General features: G+C 39.4%; 1 protein-coding gene across 1 annotated transcript in view; it reads left to right on the top strand.

The window, feature by feature from the left end:
• Window positions 1-27,648, top strand: part of LOC142970066 (CUB and sushi domain-containing protein 1-like) — a 362,809-nt gene that overhangs the window by 59,028 nt on the left and 276,133 nt on the right. The gene's annotated exons all lie outside the window — the stretch shown is intronic.

Raw genomic sequence — 27,648 nt, 5'->3', positions numbered from 1 at the left:
TGACTGCCGCAGATAAGAGATGCAGAGTATTCCTGTGGCATTTTGTGAAAAACGTACTTGACCCTCTCATCTCTTCTTGTCTCTCACTCCTTCATCTTTTTTCCCCTATACACAAGCTGGTACTCACATCAGCGGAACATGTCTGTGTTAATGTGACTCATAAAGAAACAGAAACTCTGATTATGATCCTTAAAGTGCTGTATACTGAAGCACCCCCTGTGATGTCAAGATTACAAGTATGGAGTATTTGATAAGAAGTCATTTTACAGATTTGTCAAATAAATGAGTAGTCGACAGTGTCCTGTGACTAGCGGAGGAAGACATCCTGCAGTCAGCGACAGCTTCATGATTAGCGCTTCCTGTGGTGCCAAGTTCTGGCTCTCCCGGCAATTATCTATATGTGTTAGAGACATCCGAATCACCAAAATAATTAGGAATTTGGCCTCCGAAATATTGAAAATAAATCACCGAAATGCAAAAAAGAGAAAAGATAAACTTCTGTTAATGCAGAGAATTGCTGATTGCTTTGGCCTGAAACAAAATGGTATCATTATTGTTATCATTATCATTATTCTCTAATTATCCTTCCAATTATAATCAAAGATTTTCCCACATGGATACCCTGTTCTCCTTTTCTTTCTTTCCCTCTCTCCTCTTCCTTCTTCCTGTGTTTCGGTCTGTTTTGCGGCTGCAGTCTGTTTGTATTTGGAATACGCTTTCATGGTTTTTCAGACCCTTTACATCATTAAAACATTTTCCAGGTTTAATCCATTTCCAGAGGGCATCGGTATTACCCGAGCAGGTCAGCAATGTGACGTGCCCATGCATATTGGTAATGCCAGTCACCCACTCCTCGAAATGCTAAAGTGGTCCTCTTGTCTTCTTCACCACCAGTTTCCTGGTTCTTATAATCTAGATTTGATGTTCACAAGTAGATAAATGTACACCACCTGGATACAATAAACATGATCCACAGATATCAAACAGAATACAGTTGGTGTTTTAATCCATAGCAGAAACATCGAGAGAATATCTGTCGTATGTTCACTTCAGATGTTAGAACTGCTCGGATCCTCAGTTAGCAATTAAGCCTACTAATCTCCAGAACCCCCATGGTAATAATGAGAGCTCTCTTTTTTACCATTCATGCATTTATTCAGACACTGACCATTTATCCTGTTTGGAACTTCATCATCATGTTTTTCAAAGCGTCATGCTGCTTTAAAAAACATTAGGACTGTCAGACCTCTTAAAGCGGATGGAATCTGCTAATTAGCATTCCGTCTGCTGTGTAGATGCCTTTGTAACTGTGACTTGACAGCTCAAGTTCTTTATTTGGATTAAAAGTGTTTTTTTGGGCTTTTTCAAAAGAAGTGAATTTATGTTTATTTTGATTATGAAACTGAGATTTTCAACAAATCAATGATACAAAAAACAAAGTCAAAGGGAATAATGGGAATTTATAAATAACCTATAAAATACATATTTTTACCTTGAGGAACATTAACAGCATCTCCTACTTGTTGCAGAAAACACATTTTGTTTGTGCACGGACAGTACAAACCTGGAGAAACCAAGTTTAAACCGATCTTCTTCAGATCATTGCCTAGATTTCTTTTTTTAAACTGTGTGAGCCAGAAATGCACAGCCTTACCAGTAGTCCAGTCACACTTTTATGAACATCTGCTTTTTGTCACATAACAACTATACTAACTATTCACAAGTGATTGTGTTGTCTTTAATGTGATGTTTCCATTATATTTTGTAATTTTCATGTGGACTGCATGTTTTTATTTATGCATGCGCATGTGTGTACTCGCCCTCGTGGATTGACAGGCCCAACTGTTGTGAAATTTACTGGCATCTGGACCATCATTTATTATTGCTGATGGTTCTGTTCAGGAAGCAGAGAGAGAGAGAGAGAGAGAGAGAGAGAGAGAGAGAGAGAGAGAGAGAGAGAGAGAGAGAGAGAGAGAGAGAGAGAGAGAGAGAGAGAGAGAGAGAGAGAGAGAGAGATGACAGCAGCATCAATCACCTTATCAACGAGCATCCACCACTTGAGTACTGGGTGACAGATGTTTGGCTGAGTGTGTCTGTGTGCATGGCTGAATTTAGCTGCTACACAGCTGTGTGATCAACTACTGCTATGCCACACACAGAGTACATTTTAGTTTTGTTCCTGTAATAGAATTTTATTCGACGCTTGGTGACCTATTAAACCCCGGGTGAAGCGTCTGTCGTTAGCTGCGTTGAAGTTTGAACAATGAAACTTTCAGCAATTTCTGCACCAACATGCAAAGAAAAACTGCAATTTACTGTATTGTAGCTGAACAGCAGCTAGGTGTAACAGCTGAAGGTCTGTGCGGTCAAGGGCACCGTCAGTGTGCAATGTGTATACTGTTATTTTCTTAAAGCGACAGAAGGCTGTTTACTTATTCACTTTTGTGACAAACATCAGCGTTAGTAGTAGGGCTGTCAAGATTGTCCAAAAATGACGTTTGAATATTTGTTCTTAAAAAGCACAGAGGTTCAAACCAATCAAATATCTATTCCTGCACATTGATCAAGTCTCCCAGCTGTCTGTTTCTTTACAGGTAGATTCTTCTCACTTGCTTCGATGGGCGGGGAAATAAAATCAACTAATAAATACATCGGCCAACCAACACTGTTGATTTCTTCCCATGGAGCCGACGTGAAAACTATTTTTGGTTCAGTAAATGTCTGCTGTCAGTCAGCCCGGTGAAGGCAGGTTAGCGAGCCTGCCTCCCCAGGAGCTGCTGCTGACAGACGGGCAGCGATGTTTACCAAAGACGGGGTCAGTGTGGATTGGATTTGCAGAACTCACATCTCGCGTCCAGTGAGGACATCAGTAAAACGTTACATATATTTTCAATTAATGAAGTGACGTTGTTTGACGCCTGTCATGCGGTGCAGTCAGTGTGTGCATGGCAGACTGACATGGTAATGCTGTTTTTTCTTCACAATCAAATATCAATTTATATATTCGAATATCTGTTTGGTTTTTTTTACTATGTGTTGGTACTGAAACCAAAACATTTTGAGAAATACAAGCATGTTTTCTTACAAAACCCTTTTTGTTCATTCAACAGAAGAAGCCAAAGTTCCTAAATGTTACTTGCTGTTGAACCGCAAGCAGCCGTAGAGGATTTTCTTTCCAAATTAACTTGTCTAAAACCAGCAAAATTATGATTTTTTTTTTTTTTTAATGTATAAATCTGTCCAGATGGACTGATGCCAGATTTCACAGTTTTTGATAACAGTGTGGACATATTTACTTTGGTACCGAAAAAGCTTCAAATTCATTTAGATCAGCAAACATTTACGATCCTTAAACACGCTTAAAATGCACGTCCCAACATCTCTACTGTTGTGTATCCGTAATGCAGGTAATCAATCCAATACTGAAACAATATCTTCAAAGCATAAAAACAGTCAAAAATCCCAACTGCCGCTGCTATATCTGCAGATTCGATAATCTTGACTGCTGACGGTTTGTCCTACTTTTTGCTCTGTTTTCCATCTTAAAGCCCACTTAAATGTTTTGTGAGGAAAGGCTCTTTGAATATGCAAACAATCACACTCCCATACCCCCAATTTTTTTCATTCAGCTCTTTGATTATTTTCTTTTCTCTCCATTTCTCGTTCGTACAGATTAATTGCAAAGTCTGTTTCAGATGTTTGGAAAGCAAAGTGCGGTTTATGTAACATTCCAACATGAAAATGAGAAATTGTGTTTTTTGAAGAGGTAACGGTTTAAATGCAAACAACCAAAACACATTTCAATTGCAAATCCTCCATACACAGAATGTTTTCACAAACATTGAAAAAGGCCTGCATGTCATTTCATACAATTTGACTTGGTATTTACCAGGAAGGAACACAAACACAATTGTTTGAAAAGGCACAGTAAATACATGAAGCTAGATTTCATTCACTTTCCTGTGTCACTTCCTCTGTCTCTCTCCTCCCCCACAATGCATTTATCCTCCTCTGCCTCTCTTTCTCCCCCCACCTTCATTCCCTCTCTCTGTAAGTTAGACTAAAGGAAATGATTCAGTCGTTTGGAGAGCGTGTATGGTGTTTTACAGTGAATATTGGCTCAGGAATTAAGTGAGTCAATGCTCCAAGCATATGGAAGATATTGATAAATAACATACTATTCTCCAACCCCTCCTACATCAAACTCTTTGCTATGCTCTCTGAAACGATGACTGAAGAGGCATGCACCTGAGCAGACATATATACATTTATCAACTTACCTGTGTTTGTTTGTTTGTTTTTACTTCCAATGGCGCCATGAATAAATAAATATAAAAAACAGCACATACAGAAACTTAACCTCTTTCTTTCTCAATACTCTTATATCCTCCTATGTTCTCTCACACACGCACAGACGTCTTCATCTCGGCTGTTCCTGTGAATCATCAAGCTATAGCCTTCAGTTTTACAGCATGTCTTGGTGTCTCCCTGCCTCTCTACAGTGAATTGACAAAGCCCACTAGCTAATCCAGTGTGTGTGGAGTGTTCCTGGAGGCAGAATTAGGTGGATAACAATGAATTGCCCCCACCCACTCACACAAACACACACAGACACAAACACACACTCCACGTTACCTCAACATCTCCCACCAGCTTCCAAGTCTGTGTTTCTGTGTCCTCCATGAGTGTTGCTCAGGCGTGTGCATATCTAGATATTTTGTGTGTGTGTGTTGGAGAGAGAGAGATTAGATCCCCCACAGTGCCACAAGTAGAGAACTTTAAAAGTCCCGTTTTATACAGAAAACCACATGAGGGCCCCCCTGTGACTCCCAACGTTAGGCTTATCCAGATTATTCAGTATTCCTAAAGCCATTTCTCCTCAGTTTGAGAGCTACACTTTGCAGCACCTTCACCTTCATGCACCTTTTGCCATTAAGATCAATTATTTTCCGCTAAAATGGCTGAACAAAGAAAGTGTCTCTAATTTGTTTTTCTGATGATAGGAGTTCAAGGGCAATCAACTTCCAGTATTACAGTAGCCGCCCCGGGAACCCGCTATCACAACTGGCAGTAAAGCTCTTTCCTATACCGCTCAATATCAATAATTGCAAACTTGTAAAATAACCAGAAGAAACACGGATTCCCAAGGTATGTGGAGTAATATAACCTGGATCAACGTCTTCTTTGTGTCATAGGATTTTAGGGACAATTATTAAACAGCACTTGAAAATTAGATTTTTTAAGTTTGACTTAATTTCCCCAGAGCAGAATGTTTCTAAACACCTATCAAACGATGTGCACTAGCAAATTAAAATGTCCGTTCAAATCATCCATCATCTGTGGTGCAGTACATCACTTACATTCACTGAAACTCACTTTGCGGGGCTTGATAGCACAATGATAGGCAGGTTTTATTATAAGAGACTGTACCTGGCATCGGCGTGTGTGTGTGTGTGTGTGTGTGTGTGTGTGTGTGTGTTTAATGTTGGGCTATATAAATTTTTTCACCCGAGTGTTTAAAGGCTTTATTATAGCCAGAGGGCAGCTTACATGTGCAGCTCACAGAAGAGCGAAGTAGAAGTGAATTCAGCGTGTCAGTAACTGGAAGGCAAGCGAGAAAGAGAGACAAAGAAGGTAAAAGAAGCACAAGTTAGTTTGTTTCACACACAATTCAGGTTATTTCAACAGTATTTCATTCATGTATCATAGGCTTTTGTTATTTATTTTTTTGGCAAAAGTGCACGAGCTATATAGAAACAGGGAATAGGCATTTCTCAAGGGTTTGAAGGAAAAACTTTAATTCGGGGTGCACATTAGAAACATACAGTATTTTTGAAATCATGCTATGTGTGTCGATACAAGAACGAGCATATGAGTGAGTGCATATCCTGTAGGTGAGTAGAACATCTTCAAAGGCCAGGTTCAGTGAGTTCAATAATAACATTCATATTTTTGGGTCACACGCAGGACTTACGGTCGTGACGCTCATTACAGAAACATATATACCCCATAATAAGGACAGACCATCTGGACAACACAGTATCAGGCTGCTGTACTGAGTTGCCCTTTGGACTGGTGCCCTGTTCTCTCTCTCTCGTTCCCTCTCTCTCTCCTTCTCATATGTCTTGCCAGGTTTGTTGTCTGAGCATGTTTTGCCCTAAAATCAGTCACTTCTGTGGGGAATAGAAAGTTGGAGTGAACTGAATGCATTCAGCTGCTTGTTTACCGTGAGATCTCGGCTGCTTACTTTTATAACGTCATCCATGAGCAGAAATGATGTAGACTTTCCTTTCGGGGTCCTTTTTCAGAGCATTATCAATGCCTGTGATGAAACAGAGACCCGCTGTCATGTGGCTCGACACTGATGATGATTTGAGATAAGTTGAATTCCTGACGTCACCTCCAAGCTATAGCTTCTGTTCCACTAGCTTCTTTTACTCAATACAATCTCTCACTCAGCATTTCTCTCGTCAAGCTTTCCGGAAAAATGAAATGTGTACCTGGGATTTACAGTCCATTTCTAAAACAGACTGCCATACAGCACTTGCTTATAGAAATGGAAAGCTTTGTGATTTTAACTTGGACAACGATTCATTTGTTAGCATACAAAAAAACTACAAACCCATAGAAATATATAACAGAACAACGGTGCATGCACTTGCATGATTGTTGATTTCGTCCGTATCGATGATATCCACCATTGCTTTCTATTAAAGTCATTTTCAAGCCATTAAGCTGTTATCATTCCGTCGACAAACATATCCTGTTCAATCCTCTCTGCACCTGCTGTTTCTACAGCTGCTCGAACCTGCCTCTTTTGTCGAGCTGGTGAAGCTTAACTCACAATGGTCTGGGAAAAAGATGTTCAAACAGCAGCATGTGACAACAAATCCTTGCTGTACTGCAGAGGGAGAAAAATACATTAAAATGTTTTCGTGCAAATACATTATTTAGCTGAAGTAATGTAATGTGATCATTTATTTTTTGTGATGCCACAAATGTTATCGTTGACTTGGTATTCACCAGTGTAATAGAAACCACGGCTGTCATTGTGAAGTATATCGCGCTGTCAACAAAGTATCTTTGTGCATTCAACACGAGAACCATTTGTCAGATCATACTAACAACAAACAATCCACTCGTGAACATGGGATTCTAATAGCTTTCTGGTTTCTTTCTGTCTTTTTTTTTTTTTACTCCCTGCTTTGCAAATAACACGAAAAAGAAACAACTTGCTACTTCCTTCAATTCCCCTCTGTCACTTCACACTAGCAACAAAAGTTCCAGGAGTCAATATGGGATTTTAATGGGTCACACTTTTGACAGCCTGCATAGTAAATCTGCTCATCGAGGCCGGTGAGAGCAGTTGAGGACATCCATGATTTAAGGTGTCCTCAGCACCCCCCCCCCCCCCCCCACCACCACAGGCAGATGTAGCGCACACCCTCTTACCTCCCTTAGCTGTTAGCTGAAATTGAAACAAACTCCTATCTCACATGCCTATACAATCCTCTTCAATCTGTATAATGTATTAGGCCATGTGGTCCAAACTGTATTCGGCTCTAAATGAATAATAGGCTGACAGCATCAAAAACCAGCACTGTCAACAAGCTGTCAAACTAAATAAAACAAACACTGATGTAGACACTCCTCCTTCCTTTTTTCTCTCCTCCTCCCTTGTGGTGTTGGTAGTGATTCCTCCTCTGCACTGCTGCATGTCTACGGATCCGTAAAACACACACACACACACACACATGTCAATGATGACAATTATCATAAGCATGCAAATTTCTTTTTTCTTTCACCACTGAAATAGTAGGAAGCAGGATGGATGTAGGAAAATGAAGCAAACACACAGGATGGCTGGCTAACGATATATCACAAACAGAAGATATGTAGGTTGAGATGTTTGTGAGGTTAGGGTTTAACAAGACCATCCCGCCTTACCAGAAACTAGCTGGATGTTTTGCTAATTGGCAGGTCGGATAACTAACTGACCAGATAACAGACTTCGTGCTGGTTGACTGGTTGATGGAATAGCTTACTGGATGACTGACTGGCTGAGTGGCTGAGCATAATGCAGGCTCACAACTCAAAGCCAACAGAGCAGCATCCCGGGGTGAGATTATCAATACACACACACACACACACACACACACACAGACGCACTCACGTGTGTCTTTAAAGTTGGACTGGAGAACTGTAAGCTTCCATGAGTTGAGAATAAGAGATAAAATAAGTTTGGATCTTTTTTCAGGATTATAAATGGCCTTTCATTTGACAAATATGTTAGTATTTGTCAGTGCTATTTATGCCCTGCAGTGCAATGGATTAATACATCTGGTTTGGCACCAAAATGTGGGATTAAGGTGGATTAAACATTTAACACGTTTGTTAAACTAAGACAAATTTTCCAAAGGACTTTATCTTTCAAAAATGAATAATTACCTAACTATTTTATATATATTTTAGTCCCTCTGCAGTACAGCAAGGATTTGTTGTCACATGCTGCTATTTGCTATTTAATTATTTTTTTGTTGTGTCATTAATAACAGATGATTAGACCTGCTTTGATGTACATAATTTAAAACCTCAATAAATATGTTGTATTGGCTGCAAGGATCTACAATAAGTCTTTTGATTAACCATTAAATTGTGTAGAAGTAAGATATAAGCAGAGATGAGAACTTAGTAAATGGTAAAACCCTTGCAGGAGAACATCTGCTTTGTCCTCCTTCAACAAACGTAAATGTAACGTAAACTCTTTGATAAACTGAGTACAGCACCCACAACAATAAGTACACTGTCATAAATCACCTGCGCTGGTAAAACGGTTACAAGTTGTACTGAAATACAGACGAAGCAAACAAAACACAGCTTTTCACTTCCTATTCACTGAGTCCATAGACATGTTAATATGTACTCAGCCAGCTATGAAGAACATCCAGTAGATCGTCTTTGTTTTTATGCTCTGTTCAACAAACTCTTTGACACGTTCCTCTCCAATATAAAGTTTAGTATGACAGGTTAAAAGTGATTTCCCAGATTCTTTAATGGCATAAAACTATTTGTGCTCAAGGATTGCAGATTGTTTGTTGGCCTTTTTGCTTTATTTGTAAATGTGAGTGAGAGAGACAGGAAAGTCAGGGGAGAGAAAGATGGGATGACATGCAACAAATGACCCTCAGCCGGATTCAAACCATGACGTCAGGCTTAAGGTGATCTACTGGGGCACCCTACGTCAGAAAGAACACAGACTGGAGTCTGATTAGAAGAGTACAATAAACAGTTAACAATAATGAAACACTCGCACTGAGAAACATCTTCATTATATTTCAGAGTGGGAATCACCAACAAATTCCCAAGGCAACGTCATTACAGCACATGGTATACTGTACAGCAATCTTACAATTATTACTCCATTGCAATATGATTGCATGAGATATACTCTCTTTCATTTGACCACAGTGAAAAATTGAATAAATGTCCCTGAGGAAAATGAATTCAATTATATATAGAAGTTAAATCCTCTGAATCAATTACGAGACAAAAATCAAGACGTGTAAAACTTTAAAGGGACAATTTCTTTCCATTTTCATGGAGAGTGCAGAGAGAATTTAAATGTCAAGATGTAGGATTTGTTCATTAAGCCAGATGACGGATTGTACCATGAAATAACTTCTAAAACGTTGCTTATAATTAGTAGCCAATAAGGTCTGACTTACTGATGTTATTTCACCTTTCTCAGTCTGCTTTGTGTGATATTTTGTGAAGCAGGGTTACCCTCCATTCCAGATATTCCAGATACATACTTTGTCGTTGTCTCTTCAATAACTACATAACATATTTTTCAGTGACATTAACAAGTACATTAATACTTTTTAACTAGCTATCGGTACAAGATAAAACAATCTCCCTTTTATTTCACTCTCACAGTAGACTTTAGGAGATTCTTTTGGATACTAATATCATGAGAATAATTTTGATGTAGTGGTCCCTTCAGAGCTCTGGATTCACGATCTCTTGAAGCATCTATCCCTCTTTGTCCTTTCACTCATTAATGAGAATTCTATGATCAGTGTTTCTCCTCTTTCATTTCTTTAAGTACTAATCCTTCTTCCATGGATCCATGCCACCTCTCTCCTTTTACCCCCCTGCCTTCTCTCCCTCTCACAATGATCAATATCAAAATACAATGGCTTTACAGTCTTATAACTATATTCAGTTATATGGACATATAGTGCTCTTGCTGTATTTATTTAAAACACAAAATATATATATAATCTCAAGCTTGTTTCATTCAGTACCGTATGTAAATGCTCTCTCTGGCAAGCACACACATGTTCATCACTGCACACACCTACACTAAGCACAGCGGATTGTATGTGGTTAAGGAGGCCGTGTTGATGCGTCATCCTGTAACAAGCAATCCGGCATCACATATAAATCAAAAACAGGTCTGATTTACTGAATACTGAGGGACATTTGTATTGTTGTATTATTGTTGGAGCACTGGTTGCAGTGTCCAGCTGCTAACACTCTTTGAGCTAAGCTCGGCTAAAGAGGTCTTTGCTCTTATCTCTGTAGTGGAACCATGCGGAAGAAAACAAATATCTTCTCATCAGTGTTGGTAAAGTGTCAAACAAATGATTTTTAAAGTATAATTCAGAGTTTCAAATCACCAACGGTGACAGTAACAGTAACGCTTAAAGCATCATTGCAATCCTTGCCTTTGGGTTTTGGCCCCTAACTTGTGTTCCTGAGTTTGGCCTGTGAGTTTCCTTTGGTGGGTCTCTTTTAGTGGTCAGATGAGGTTACTGTCTTTCTGGCTGGAAAACTAAACTCAGGGAAATAAATAACATCCACCCATGCCAGCAGAGAGTTTCTGTATGTTTGTGTGTGTGTGTGTGTGTGTGTGTGTGTGTGTGTGTGTGTGTGTGTGTGGAAAAAAGAGGGACAGAGAGAGAGAGTTCATGCATAATGCTGAGGGTGGCGATGGTGACAGGATGTCATGCTCCTCAGGAGTCAGACCCCCCTGAGACCAAAATCACTGGACGGCTGAAGCAGACTGCCTTGAGTTTACTCGAATTTCTTTCTTTTTGATGTTGTCATTGTTTGAGGCAGGATGTGTTTGTTGCTAATTTACGGTTTAAGATAATTTGCAGTGTCTTGATTTTATGGATTAAAATGCTACGCTAGATCTGTGTATTTGACAATACTATATATTACAATACTGTAAGCAAGGTGACATATTGCAATATTTTAAATCTAATTTGTGTAAGGCTGTTAGTGGTATATAGTAGTATAATGGTATAAAGAACACACCACCATATGCATACAATCTCATCATTCTTTGATGCAATCAGAACAGTGGGATCTGCGTTAGCATTTATCACAGTTTCTGTAACATCCAATATCATAGCACTTTGAGACTGCACACACACATTTTTGCATGAAAACTATGAATACATATCGATAGTTTTTTTTTGAATTGTTACAGTATCACAAAACATAAAATTGTGATACTTGACATTTTCAATATTTTTTACAGCCCTAGTCAAAGCCATAGCGCCTCAATTCCTTGAACCTAGCAGCTCCTAAATGCATTCTGTTTAATCTCAATAGGAACCCATTCGTGGTAATGTGATTACTGTCCCTATAATAGGCTAATTGCAATAGCCTGTCATGTAGAGTGATTCATGCTGAGTAGACGCCATGCATTTGACCTGCGAGAGAATCCCTCTCTCTCATCCTCTCATTCACTGCATTTATTTACCTTTGCTGCCTTTATCACAGCTTCACCCCCATCTGTCCCCCTCTATCTTCCTGCTCGGCTTTTTCTTGTCTTTCTAACAGATTGTTAATCAGTGATTACCGCAGCAACAAAAGGTTAGGTTAAAGTGTTGATGGAATTCTGTTGTCATGGGATGTGCTGAAGGCAAAAGGCAGCATCCGCGGAGTTTAATGATCCTGCCCGTGTGTGTGTATGTTTAAAATCCCTTGCTAAATCATGCATGAACATGACGTAGTTTGTTAAAGAGCTGTGAGCTTTTGCGCACACACACAGACACACACACACACACACACACACACACACACACACACACTGTAGAAGATGGATGTTCTAGGTTCTGCCTCTCAGTCTCAATATGTCTTCCTGAAAATGACAACGTGCCACAATCATGCCAGATATATAGCCACACATACATATAAACAGATGCACACAAAGGTACAGATACATGTACAGATAAGGACACACAGAGAGACATAAAGAGCCGGGGATGGTAAGACAGAGTGACAGAAAAGTAAAGAAACGGGAAGCTACACACATATATCCGAATGCCATTTTTCTCAATTCTCAATTTCAGTTTTTTGTACTCCCTGTTACCTGTAAATCCTTTTTCACTTCCCTGTTTTTGAGGAAGCCCTGGAGGCAACATGTCATGTCATCTTAACCCTGTCCCGTGCACCTGTGTGTGTGTGTGTGTGTGTGTGTGTGTTCACTTGTTTCTATATGTGTATCAACCTGTGCTGTCTGTCTCTGTCTCTGCCTGATCGGTAATAATCATATTGTTTCTGGCATTTCTGTGTTTTTTTTTCACACATTGCATAATAATAACTGCAGGTTGGTAAAATGAGCACATAGAAACTGTTGCTATAGAAACACCAGAATAAAAGCACCCTCCCTGGTAACGACACAAGTTTTCATTTCTTCCTATGAGATGGGAAAGGGGGTTTCACTCTTTGTGTTCTCGCTGTTTCTCCCTTCCCCCCCCCTCTCCCTTTGAAAGGAGACAACAGTTTCTCCCTCTTCTCTCTCCATGTTCCACTTCCATTCCATTTCTCACTCCCTCTCCTCCTCCTTTCAACCTCCCCTTCTACTTCCTCAGAGGGCCCTATTTCTGTGACTCGAATTTCCTGCACTAGTGCACTTGGCCATGACTGACAGATTTTTGGTAATTTCATGACCAGAGGCTGTAGCGCTCTGGCACTGCACCTGCAGCGCAAATGCAAAAGAGGCTGGATTAGGAGGAATAAATTATCGTTATCAATCATGAACAATCAGATCAGCTCCTCTCATCCCATTTAGCAGCAGCGTGCTGTGCTCCCACCACACACTGACACTTTGTAATGGAGAAAAGAGCCCAGAACTCTCCCATGAGGAAACTGATGTGCTTTATCAGGAAGTGCAGAGTCTCAAAGCACATATACACACTTCTCCCAATATGCAACAAGTGTGTTTCAGTTTTGGCTCTGGTTCAGCAAGATCTTTTTTAAAGGATGAGGAATGTGAGCTCCTTTAAAAATGCGCTCTATCCTTCAAATGATATGCCACAGATGAAGTGCACATTCCTGTATTGCTGCCTTCAGATAGCTACAGAATTTCATCAAATGAAAAGGAAAGCCCCTCATACATAATACAAGCACTTGTAGACGTCAAATGCTGGTAAGAATAATCCATCCCTCCTTGTGAATTGTTGCAGTAATCACAATTATTTGGTGTGCTTTAGTCCGTGCAATGCAATGCACAAAAACAATGCATGAAATAAGCCGTGGTTTTAGCAGGCACAACTTGATACCAGACAACACTGACCCCTCTAATTTGTGTTGACATCTTCCTCTGTTGTGCCCTCTCCCTAATGCTGGTATAGTAATATCACTGCAAGCTAAAATATTGTTGAACTCATGCAGGCAGGAAATGATAGCAATAGCAGTTGCAAGCAAATTGACCCACTACACCAGGGCAATACTGCTATTAGTAATGTCTGAACATCTTAAATGTGTGACACATTATACATTTCCCCAACATTCTAGCACATAAGTTCAGGGACTTGTTTTGAAACTGAAATAATGTATTCATTCCAAGCAAGTACACTATTTGAAGTCCCTGGAAACGTATCATGTTTCAATAAATATTCATATTAAATGTGCAACAATCAAAGATAGGTTAAAAATAACAACGTCTTATTATTTATCAAAAGTTTTAAGAGTCAATTATTCAAATGTTGCTCATCCCTGATTGGTGCACAGGAATGTGTGACATCATGTTTTTCCAAATTGAGCTTCACCCATTTCAAACCATTCAGAAGAGCACGGACAAAGAATAGAAATACGGAAAAAAAAGTTTTTATATAAAATCACCTCTTGGCATAACATATTGTGTTCATGTTTGAGCCCACTGCAAGAATCAGATAGAGAAACAAATACTTTTTCAGGTCCTTTAAAAGCATCTTAATTTGTTTAAAATGTATGTTACTAAAGCTTTCATAAGTTATTGTTTTGAATATTTCAAAGTACAGGTGGGACATTTTTTTAATCTTGTAGAACCACAAAACTAAGCAATCCACAGAATGAAATATTACCTCATGAATGCAATCATGCTTTTCATGCTTTTCAGGATTGTCATGCTCTGTGACCTTCTTTCTCTTCTTTTTTATTAATTTTTCTCTCTATACCTTTATTTGTGCTTGAGCTCTTACACTTTCTCTCCTTCTCATCCTTTCTTTTCTCTGTCCCTGTAACAGTTAGTGTTTTAACATACCTGTCCCCGCTGCTGACCTCCTGCCCCTCTGCCTCGGTTTCTCTCTTGTTTTTCCACTTTTACCTCTGCTCTATCTTTTCTCACATCCACGCCATTCCCATTTTAACTTATACATTCTCTGCTTTATTCTTTGTCTCTCTCTCTCTCTCTCTCATATTCACACAACCTGCTAGCTCATGTGAAACATCAATGTCCCAACAGATGAATAACAAAGCATACTGCAGTGTATAGAGTATTAGGGCCCCAGGGGCAGATATATAGATGCAAAGAGCTCAGCTGCCTCTCTCTCCGTTTCCCTTGCTCTCACGTTTGCACTCTTTTACATCTCTGTTCATTGTGTTTATTCAGTTATGCCTCTCTCCTTGCATTTCTCTTCGTTGTGTATCTCTGCGAATGAAAGATTTCAGGTAATTTATAGAAATCTTTCTTTTGATCTTTTTTCGGTGTGCATGAGCCTTAAAACATTTCTAGTATACACACACACACACCCAAACTTCAGAGACCAAGGCTGCATGTCCTGTGTGGGTAGTCGGCCAGCAAGACACCTTGTTGGAGTCACAACCATTAGAAAACAGCTGTAATACTGCCCTGTTTGTGTGCACATGCACTGAAAAAAAAAATAAGTGACATTTACTTGAAAAAAGCTAGGTAACAATTTGCACTCAGAAATTCCAAGTAATTTTCACTCAGGAATTCTCAAGTTAAGTTTACTTACTAGTAAGAATTGTTTTTTATCCAGAATTTGCAAGTAACTTTTACTTGCAAATGTCTCCCTTAGACATAACATGTACTTAGCCTTTTATAGTAATCTTTACTCAGGCTACCTTTGCATCTAATTACAAAACCCCAGTAAAACTCAATTAGGTGTTTCATGTATATTTAACTAGCTTTTCTTTACTTTTTTAATTGAGAAATATTAAGTAATATTTACACAATATATCTTTTATCTACTACTACTCTACACAACTATTCAAATATGAATGTTGCATTTTTTAAACTGGGCTAGTTATTTAATAAAATTGTCTTAACATAAGGCTTCTACAAAACATGAAACATCTTCTTTTAAACTACAGCAGCTTTACTTGTTAACTGGTGAAAGAGGTCACTGCTGACAGACACAAATACCAACATATATAATCTGGTTGGCATTGCCAGACAAAACATTTCTAAATCAGTGCTGCCAATAAGAAATTTAAGAACACAAACGTTTAGTCATTTAACAAACTTTTAATTTGAAACGATGGGTATTGCTGGACAACACTTGGATACACATAGATATAGCCCATGAGCAGAAGGCAGGCCTTTGCCACACTTTGACAGTCATCAAGAACCTCTTTTCCCTCGATGACGACGAACACGATTGTCAGGAGTGAAGCCTTTCTGTGTTGCATTTCCATGGATGACAAGGATCTTCATGACATGTTGAGCATAGTCCTCTTCAATGACATCTTTGAAATTCAAATTTACTAATGTTAATTTTTACGTCTTCGAGTCTGATGTGTTCTCAAAAAAGGACAATAGTGGGGGAAACTAACAAAAATATTTAAAGTGTTCAAATGCGTCATTCTCAGTGTATATGAGCCCAACACAATTTTATATAATATCAATATATGATATCCAAACTTTACCAGGCTGGGTGATTCCAGCATGGGTCTTGGTTCCTGCAACTCCGCCCTTTGTCCCAAGTATCTCCAGAAAGTTGGTAGTGCAATTCTCCAATTTCGACAAAAAGGTTCGCTCCAGATGAACTGTGGTTATTCTTCTGAACTCCTCATTGATCTGAAACAAAAAACAACGATCAAGATGAGGTACCTAAAACAATTAATGCAGTAGTCCTCCCAGTATAATGTACTATTGAGCAGCAACAAACTACGACTTCAAATGTATATGTCAAGCTAATTAAACTATAACAGTACTAAGTTGATTTTACCTTGTGTCAACTGTTGATGTCAACTTGCTGAGAGTGAACGTCCTTTAATATTCTGTGAAATATATAAAGAAATTATGTTAAAACATGAACACACAACATTAAATCTGAATTTGGCTTAAATCTTCATATTGATAGCATGTTTTATCCCCACACAAAAAAACAGCACATAAACAAGCCACCATAACGTTAATACTGAGATACACAGCAGGTCTGGTCATGTTGATATGCGACACTAACTCAACACAGTACTGGCACCTTGTTTCATGCCCAAAGCCTTAATCATCAAGGACACCACATTGGATAGAGACAAGTTTAAAACTGATGACAGAAATATAAGTTACTGTAAAAATATGTCAGAATATGATAGTGACAAAATAATGTTAAGTGTATTAGACTCGCTCTAAAGTCACTAATTCCACCACATATGGGATATTTTTTAGCACATTTCCCTCATTCGACCTCGGCTGCACTTGAGGATGTCCGAGAGAAAGCGCGCTGTGTGCGTGACTCAGCACAGCAAAGCACCTGTGTGGCAGAAGTGGGCTTCACTTAACCGAAGTAATTCAGCCCCCCTCCCCCCCACGTCGACGGAGCGCAGCCGGTCGAGCACCGTGTCCCCAGGCCAACAACTTTTCAAGGGAGAACCCTGTAAAGTCGCGACCAAAACCACCAAAAACAGCCACAAAATGTAGCGCCGTGAGCCATGTCTGTAATGCTGCCCCAAGTTAGCTAGCATGATAGCCTAACTAGCTAGCACGCTAAACTGACCAGTTCACTACTCTTCAGTGTTCACAACTCAAACACAGACTTGACCGAAGGCTCAACAGCAACGTAGAGCATTAATTAAACATATAACCTACCCCAAAGGCTCCCGTCCATGAAGTTCCTCTCCTCAGGTGAAACGCTGCCGTCCTTGTTCAGGTTCTGCTGTTCCGTCGTCTCGTTGACGAAAGGAGCGCGAAATCTCCTCTGACGTCACCCCCTGAGTACGCGCTATAGGTTGCCAGGTTTTACTCATATTACCCAAGTACATTTTACTTTGTTGTGTCAGGTAGTGCATTCAATACAGTAGTTTAGTAGATATTACTTGGTGTGAATGATTACAATTTACTTATAAAAATGAGGATACATAATTACAAACAAATACCAAGTAACACATTAAGTAAAAGGTGATATTTTAAAGTAAAAGCACTGAAATGATAATTTCTTGTAAAATTTACAAAAATAATCGAGGTAATAATTACAAGGCCAAAAACTCATTTTTTTCAGTGTGCATTTTAAAACTGTGCACTGTGACACACTGAAAGGTATCACACAAATACCCAGCATATGTCTCTCTCTCCATCGCCCTCACCTGTTGTCTCTCGCCCTCTCATTTACACAGGAGACACAAAAGTCCTCAAGGACTAATATACTCAAGAGACAGGCACGGAGAAAAAACCAGAAGGAAGACCGATACAGAGACGCCCTTACAAAGTGAATTTACAGTGATATACTTCCCTCTCCTGCTAACTCCTTTGTTCCTCCAGTAAAAGTCTGTTTAGAACAGTAAAATACTGAACCGTTGCAGGTGTAACTAATTAGGAAAATAATAGCATTGACAGAACGCAATTCATTTTGCCGGAGAAAGGAAGCTTAATTATTTACAACTGAATTACTTGAGCCCGTCTCTGGCCATCAATTTAAATAACTACATGCTGTGGTTTAGAACAGCTGCAGGCTTAAAGGCATCATTTCTACCAAATGATTTCTTTCTTAAAACACCTAGTTTTTAACTCATCAGTTTTAAGAAACATGTCCTGGTCCTGAAGGCTTCCATCAGCAATGACCCAAATTTAATTATGCAAGTTGTAAGAACAGCTCAATTGTGTATGAATTATTGAGATTCCTGCTTTTTAATGTGCTGATAAAGTGTTAGAAAGCTAAATAAAGGTCCCATATCACCTGTAATAGGCTGATACTTCACATTCACCTCCCAGATTCATAATGTATCTTGATACATACATACATACATATTGTGATGCAGTTACAATATAATTACAATGTGTAAAAAAGAAGTTCAGAATCTGTTCTTTGCAACAACAGTTATTACTTGATAACCCTTTGATTAAAGGAAAGGTTAAATAATAGATAAAATAACAGTAAAAAATATATAACTCACTAAATTCTCTGTCTCTAAAGTCATGATTATTGTCGAAAGAATGTTTAATTCAACAAAATTAAATCAAGTTCAATATCCCCAGTTAACAAAGGAAATACCCAGTGAAAGAAAAAGAGGACAGAAAAATGAAAGACTGCCACCAGATTTTAATTAGATTTGAAAGAATAATTTCACATCAATTTTATGGTTTACTCTAAATGAGGTTTGTCATATCATTAAGCTACAGGAGGTTAACGAGCAGACATAGCTCTTGGTCAAATGATGTGTAACAGTAACCTCACCTTAAACGTTTAGAAGTAATAATGATACATATCTAAAGATATAAAATCTACATCATTCACTGAAAAATGCATGCTCGTATAATGATTGTTGCCATGAGAGCAAACGGAGAAGTAGAGAGGGAGAAATTGTATAAATTATCATAAAAAACTAGTGAGTGTCTAAATCTTTTTCTCTTGCATGTGTGGGTCCTTGCAACACACACACCCGCAGATAAATATGCAATAAGACACATTTGCACAATCAAAACCACATGCGGCATTGCTTAATAATGTGTTGAAAGAAAACATATTTGGCATTTGATGTAATCTGCCCATATACCCTCTCATTTAGCAGTTTTTATGATTTAAAAAAAAAAAAGATTCAGGCTGTCGGATCCAGTTTAAAATTGCTTGGTCTTTCTACAAAATCGTAAAATATTCTTATCAAGTAAAAAATGATGTGAGATTGTTTGTAATGTGACAAGTGTGTGAAGACTTATATTTATCCCAGTTGGGGCCAGATTATTAACTGTAAGCAAAGCCAAACATAAAATGTCTTTAAAGAATATAGCTGTGATGGATTATAGAGAATAAATAGTAGCAAATTGGTGATGTTTTTATTTAACAAAAAGAAAAACAAGGTAACCGCTGCTAACTGTTGAATGAATTTGGGCTACAGGACCGCTTTCATTCGTTATTTGTTTGCAGTAAAACAGCATTGTTGTCAGATGAAACAAGCAATTGATTTCCTCTGTCAGGGAGAAACATCTTCATTGAGGAGGAGAGACAATTAGAGACAGGGGAGGTGAGTGCGAGAGAAAGCCAGAAAGTAGTTTATGGAAGAAAAAGATTCAAAGTAAAATGTGGGACTTTCAAGTGCTGTATGTGTGTGTGTGCGTGTGTGCGTGTTTGTATGCGCAATCAAAGAGTGACCCAGTCCTGACCACCAGCTACAGTTTATTTATGAACATCTCAGCATAATTGTACAGTTTACCACATATACAAGGAATACACCCAAGGACATACACACACACACACACACACACACCTACACACACACAGACACACACAAACAAACATATATACAGAGGATTGCTTACCAATGCTTGCTCTCAGCAACCGCTTTGCTTTGCTGTGTCCTGACACACGTTCAGCAGATTGCTGAGGCTATGGAATTGATATTCCCACCTAGCCTTGAACGCAGAATATCCTAATGTGTGTTTTGTGTGTGTGTGTGTGTGTGTGTGTGTCTATATGTTTGTGTGTCTGCTGACACTTTGCCCTCCACATAGCATTCACAGGTTGACTTTTCAAGAATACAAAGGAATTCATTGGCTTTTTTTTCCTCTCTAAGCTTCTCCCAAGGGTAAGTTGAATATTGAGTACACTCCCTCTTTTTTCAGCAGTAGCACTGCAAGCAAGTGGGGCATCAGTGATTTTCATTGTCCCTTATTCTCCAGTTAGATGGCTCTGTGTGCATCCTCTTCATGAGCAGGAGTACCGCTGCACACTAAAAACTCAGGCCGAAAGAGTTTGACAGCTTAAACTGCAGTAAACTCTGTCCAGAAAGGGAGGACACAGATCTTTCCTTTTGTGAAAAGTCATAGCTATATGTTGACATAAGTGACCTCTAAGGCTAGTAATGTTTAAAGCAGAGACATTCAATTTTTTTATAATATCAATCAATCAAGTGTCACAGTGATGCACCCATCTTTCAGCTCATTGCAACTTTACTGTTTTGGTTCACTTTTACCGCTCTCTCAGGCAAACTGTTTTTTAGCAAGAATCTTTTATACTACCTGCTCAGCAGCTAGCCGGTCTACTCCTGGTAAAGCATTTAGACAGATACCTCCCTCAGGAGTTGGTGGGTACCAAAAACAGAACTGAAAGAGTCCTGAATATTGGACTTACATTCATCCAAACTCCAAATGTAAACTAATGTTGCTCCATTTTCTGACAGTGGCTCGCAGCTAACAGTGCTAACAGCACTACCAGTGCAAACAATGGCAACAGTGCAATTATTGGCAACAGTGCTGACAAAGTTCACAGTGTTTACCTGGGAAGGGAACTAAAGGGTGGGTACCACACTTCCACGCCGCCACCGTATGAGTGCAATGCAGACCGGTGGCCAATGAGCTAATACATGCACTAACGTGCACTAAAAGGCACGCATGGACAGCCCGGCTACGTAAACAAAGCACAGAGAAGCTTGGAATACAACACAGAGAGGGAGAGCGACTTCATTCTCTGCTCAGGTAGCCATTACTCCACTATAGCAAGTCGTTTTTTGATGCTATATTATATTAATGCTCGTGAATATTGCAGAGAGAACCTTCAAAGACCCCATAAAATGGGGACTTGCAAAACAATTCATCCTCAATGGTAACCTCACGCTGGGATACTTTTCATAGGACCTATTAAAAGCGACATGGTGGTTGTATCGACCAATAAAAATTGACGTACAAACACTTTAGGAAATAGTAGATATGGACTGCTTCATATTGAAACTGACACTCGAAACACTCAATTCTACAAGTTTACACTTGAAGCAGACAAACTCTGTTCAGACGGCTGTGCAGTGTCGAACACTAAGCACCATATGCCACTCTCACCTCCCTGTCTTAGACATGGCAGCCGGTCATGTCATTTTAAACATTTGACCCTAAAATGACCAATTCGCAAGTCTTCTACTTGCATTTCTTGACTGTGGCGACACATTTAGTAATGAGCTGTCGTTTTGTTCTGCACTGCATTAGCCATCACTTCATAAAACTGCCCCCAGTGCTTTGGCATCACCGGACTGACAGCAGCTCCCAAACCCCCCAAACAAACAAGCATGGGCTGCTCTCTTGAGACTGTTGAAGCAAATACAAATAATGGAATGACAGAACTTCAGCCGGTGCCTGTGAGCAACCATGTCTGCAGAGACAGTAATATCTGTACTGAAAAATACATCAATCGTGATTTGTAAAACATTTTGAAAGATGTATTATGTGCAGCTGCACAGCTATCACAGGGAGATGCAAGGCCTGTAGTAAGGGATGTACTCTCAAATTATTGTTTTTCTTAAGTTTGTTTGGTATTTAGTTTAAACCCTTTGAATCATCTCCATTCATTCTATTCAGAACATAAGCTGTTGAGTTGTAGGTTAAAGGATTGATTGATTACAGACGCAGAGTCTTCCCTCACAAAGTCAATGTTTTTCAAAGCGAGAATGATGAAAAATTAAGATAATACTTTACAATAAACACACAAACATGCTAATACAAGTACACATGCAATTCTCTCCCATGCACCTCTCTCACTTTGTCTTTATTTTGGTCTCCTATCTTTGATTGTCTCTTTGTTGCTTACTTACAGTACACACAAACACACACACTATCCATCCTACCTATCTCCGCTATCTTCAGACAGCAACCCATATTCCTTGCTGACAATGTTTGGGATTTACTCTGGATGTAGCCTTGATTCTCCCTGTGTGTCTCTCTGTGATTCTCCATCTGTGTGTGTGTGTGTGTGTGTGTGTGTGTGTGTGTGTGTGTGTGTGTGTGTGTGTGTGTCATGGCGCATGATGCACGTCTCTCCTCTATTCCATGGTTGTTATGGTGACTGGTGACTTGCTATGTCCTGTCTCTTACCTCACGATTAGTTTATCTCATCACCTGCAGTATGGATTTAAATGACAGTTTAATGTGCATCTAATTTACACCTGGCAAGTATATTAATCTTGTGTTTGACAAATAAGCTCTTTGATCAACTTGTTGAAGTGTAACGAGGAGCTCGGTAGAATTTTCAACATCGTTTGTTCAGCGTTTATTAGTTTGCAAGTTCGCTTTTTAATTAATTTTCACACTTTGTTTACTTGTTAGCACAAGCAAACTTTGCACAGTGTCATCTCACTCTCAAAAAGTAATCACAGACTACAAGTATTGCATTTTGAAGGATTTTTTTTTTTTTCAACACATTAGTTGCAAGTTGCATGGACCAAAGTCGCACTCTTTCATTATCAATTCAGAATGAACATCACGATGGCTGTAAAAAATCCAAACTGATGAATACGTGTAGAGAGTAATTGCTTTCACGGGAGAACACAACGTCTTTTAGAAACAGATTCCAATATAGTTAACTGCGTAGATGGACTTTCATGTTATTTTCCAGAGACCTGCTTTTATCTCCACTGAGCACCAGCTAAATGGCCTGAAAGCTTGAATCTAACGGCAGTCCCATTTACTTAAACTGTTTGACAGTGGGCTGACAGAGAGCGCGAGAAATGGCGATAGCAAGAAAGACAGACAGAGAGAGGTTGTGCTATTTGTTCTTCGTGTGATAAATATAGGAGGTGAGTGGGTGGAATAAAAACAAGCTAACACTCTCTTGCAGGATAAGGGAGGAAAACACAGAGAGATAGATATAATGACACCAGGAGAGAGACAATATGACATAGTGATTAGAATAGCTATAAAGCCAGGGAGCAATGTAATGACACTTAGAGAGAGATGCCATGATAATAATACAGAGATAATTGTGGCAAAAGAGGGGGAAGCGAGCGGGACGAAGGGAAGAGAGAGCAGGGCAGAAGGAAGGGAAGAGGGAGGTGATGACAGAGAGCTGGGGAAAGAGATGGAGAGGAATGAAGCTGCAGGAAGGAAGAGAGTGAGGGAGCAAGAGATGCACGGTAAGTACAGGGATGGTTATAATACCGGTGTTATAAAGACAGCACGGATGGACAGGAGGCTGGAGAGAGAAAGATGGGGTAGATCCAGAGATGGACGGTCACAGAGAGACTAACATAATGTGGAAGAGACACAATGATTCTGACACAGAGATAATGAAAAAGAAGGAGGGGTGGTACAAGAGAAGAGCTGGGAAAGACAACAAGGATACCAAAGAAATAGACGACAGATTTCTCCTCTCCTCTCTTTTTTTTTTCATAGCCGGTATTGAATCACTGCAGTCGATAGTTCTACACAGCGTAACTTAGAAAGATGCATTTGATTTGTGGCCCAGCACGCCGTGGAAAGAGGAGACCAGTATATGATTTATGAGCCAGGGACCGACCTTGTGGTCAGGTTCTACTGGAGCGCTCCACCTCTCTGCCGCTTCTCAACACCTAAAATTTAACAATCTGTCTGATTGTTATGTAGATTTGTGCACTGTTCCAATTATTACTTAACAATGCAGACTTTGTTTGGGTTGCTGGACAAAAATGATTGAGAAATAATTCATTTTCATCTGCATTAGAAATATCTAACATCTCTATTGTGTAGAAGTGTAAAATGCAGATAATCATGTTGCTTCGATTTGGTTGCTAACATGTGGCATGCAGCTGTAGGGAATACTTGTTAAATGTGGAAAAATACTAAAGTAGCTATCCATATTTTAACCCGGGACATGTCTCATGACAGCATCAGTGTACAGCCCTGCAGACCTGCACGTACAATTGAATTACTAGTGAACATAAATAACGGAGGAAAAGCCTCAAAGCCTGTGGGATATAAATCAAACGAAACATACCTGTAGGATTCAGCCCTGTGTTTTAATGAAGACTGTCAGTGTGTGTGTGTGTGTGTGTGTGTTAGCATTTTTGTATGTGTCTGAGTGTTATCACACAACAGCATGTTTTTCTATGCATGTGTCTGGAGCTGCTATTTAACGTACGGGTTCGATCCCGGGCTGCGCTAGTCGTTGTCAATGTGTCCTTTGGCAAGACACTTAACCCCAAATTGCTCCTGCAGGCTGTTCCCGCGGTGTGTGAATGTTAGTTAGAGTCCTGATGTGTATGAATGAGTAGGTGTGAATGGGTGAATGATGACATGTAGTGTAAAAGCGCTTTGAGTGGTCAGAAGACTAGAAACGCGCTATACAAGTACAGTCCATTTAACATTTACTCCGTCAAGTTACCATGGAGCCCACACTGTCATTTCTGGAAAAGAAAAAAAGCTATTTCAGAGTAGACAGAATATACAATATATGTTTGAAATATATATTCAGGATGTCGATGTGATCAGCAGCAAGAACAGGTTAAAAAGATAAAGATAGAACCTGGCCCTCGAGACAGAAGACTGTGAGATTGAGGAACAACACTGTTCCTGTAAAGCCCTGTCGGTCTTTAATAACTGTTGCATTCATTAAAAAAAGCAAAAGCAGCATGTTTGTACATTAAGTATACTTAATGATGTGTAGACTTACTCTGCTAATGTTAAGTCCACAGCTTTTTTATGTAGAAACGTAACATAGAAATAAATATCTCAACCTCTCCAGGTAACGAGTGTCACTGTTTACACACAGTTTTAACCATGACTACCTCAAAATCCACAAAACCAGCCTGGCAATAAATTTACACATTTAGAATGTGTAACTTACACATTTATACCTTAATATTATGTTGTTGTTTTTTTTCCTTCTATTTCCTCTTACATTCATTCCCCTGAATGTTGATGGGTCAGTTGGCACATCCATAAATCGTTCTGTTCTATGATTATGTTGTATGGTTTTTCAACTGTGGCAATTAAGTAATTGCCCTTCAACTTTTTGAATATATAAAGAGTAGTTGTCTAATTGTCTCCATTATCGATTGCGGACCAAAATAAATTTCAAAAGTTCTGACAATGAAAACAATAGACAGTACATGTATTGAGTCAGGCAGGTGAAAACATTGTCTCAAATATTGTTCCGTCAGGCACCACTCAGCTGACTGGTGGTCTCTATCATCGGTTTGCACCTGCAAAATAGCTTCCAGAAGACATTTGTATTGCCAGAACCAACATTTAGTATAACTATTTAAGCCACACTAGTGATGGTCGGTGAGCGGGTCTACCACTTTGGTCCAGACTCAACTATTCCAACAACTATTAGATGGATTGCCATAAAACCTTTGTACGGACACACTCTGCTATCTAGTGGATGACGCATACTGAATTTTCCTCTACTGCCACTATGAGGTTGATATTTATGGTGTTCAGTCAAATGTATCATGAATTGCCATGAAGTGTACAGGCATTAATGTCCCCCTCAGGAGGAATTGTAAAAACAAATTGGTGATGTTAAGATCCCTTAGTCTAATGTTTCATCTAGTCACAGTTTGTATTCCTCCAGTACTTTCTTTCATGATCAAACACTGTGCTTGTTAGCGTGCTAACACATCAAATTTGGAACCAAACGATGTTACGTTCACAAAGAAGCAAGACAAATAACTTCTTCTGAAATGCCCCAAGTGTGGTGCTACAATATGGCATTCAGCTCGATGCAAATATCTGCTGAATTACTTATCCCATCTGCTCAAAGGGGGCAGAGGGGAATCTGGCATCGGAAGAGACCATGGACAGAAAGAGAGACAACTGGAGTCACACACAAAGACGACTGGAGGGGAGCGGTGAATTGGGTTGGAAAGACAGTGGAGAACAATCTGAAAGTAATCTGGACACTCCAGATGGTTTGAAGTTTGTGTGTGTGCGTGCGTGCGTGTGTGTCTTGGTGTGCGTGTGTGAGCACATGTACATACAGTATGCACGTCTCTGTTCTTGCCAGCCTGTCCACTTAAGCCTGTGTGAAGGTATTTCCGTGTGTTTGTGTGTTTTGTGTTACTTCAGACAAACAAGAACATCTGGTATGTGCACAATGCGGACGTTTTGATCTCATCTTGATTGGAAAAGACAACCACGGAATCCCATGCATTCATATTTTGTTAGCATTTGCTTGACTAGATTGTGACCTAGTAGGTAGTTGTCTTGAGTGTATGACACATTTTTTTCTTTTGTGTGTGTGTGTGTGTGTGCGCGTGTGTAGGTGTTCATGAAAAACAGTGTGTTTACAGTGATATAAGGTTAATAAATCAATAGCCATCGCTATCTGAGAAACAATTACTGCTGGCTTTCATGTTGGTCACACACACACACACACACACACATGCACACACACAGACACGCACACACATTGCTCTACGTGCCCTGTATACTGGAGGAGCTTAAGGAGTAAACTGTATAAAGTGTTTCTCGAGGAGAGAGTAGCAGAAGATGAAAGATGGAGGGAAGAAGTGCAAGGAGAGTTTGTAAATGAGGAGAGGAGTAGATACACAGAAGGTTGAGACATGCATGTAGTATGCCATAGGGGTGGTACCTTCAACCTTGATTTTTTTTTAATTGTTTTTATTATTATTTTGTTTGCAGTTCTGGCTTTTACATGGTGCTGTACTTTTTTTCATACAATACTTTTTGTTTCCCATTTGGTTTTTCTTTCTTCAATGTAAGCTACATTGGTTAGCTTTCACAGGCTTCTTCATGTGGTCAGTGTTGTTCTACTCTAGCTCGTGTTCGTCTTTCTCACTCATCTTACTTTAGCTGCTTTACGTTTTGCTCTGCCTTTGTTGAGTTCTGGCTCTGGTTTGTTGCAGTTGCGGCAGTTACATGTATAGCTTTGACCAGATTTGTTACACATTAGCCTAGCTTTTGGCAGCTTTAAGAGCTGCTTTATTACTTATTTACAGTTTTTTTTGTCTCTCGCACAACACAGACAGTTAACAGATGTTCATGAATTCTTCATAACCTACAGTAGCCAGCTGTATATAGTCTCCTGTGAAGTATGGCCTTACATGCATATACAAGTATTCAGCAGCAACTGACACCCAGCGGAAATGTCGAGATCCGAACATACTGCTCAAACAGCAGAAAGGTGGTGGAAGAGAGATCAAGCAGTTGCACTCTACATCGGGTCATATCCCACCTCGTCATAGTGTCAGCTGAGACATTTTTCCTCCATG

Source organism: Anarhichas minor, unplaced genomic scaffold, assembly GCF_050575085.1.
Source record: "Anarhichas minor isolate MPS153535 unplaced genomic scaffold, ASM5057508v1 ptg000042l, whole genome shotgun sequence".
Lineage (NCBI taxonomy): Eukaryota > Metazoa > Chordata > Actinopteri > Perciformes > Anarhichadidae > Anarhichas > Anarhichas minor.
This window is presented reverse-complemented; position numbering and strand designations above follow the sequence as displayed.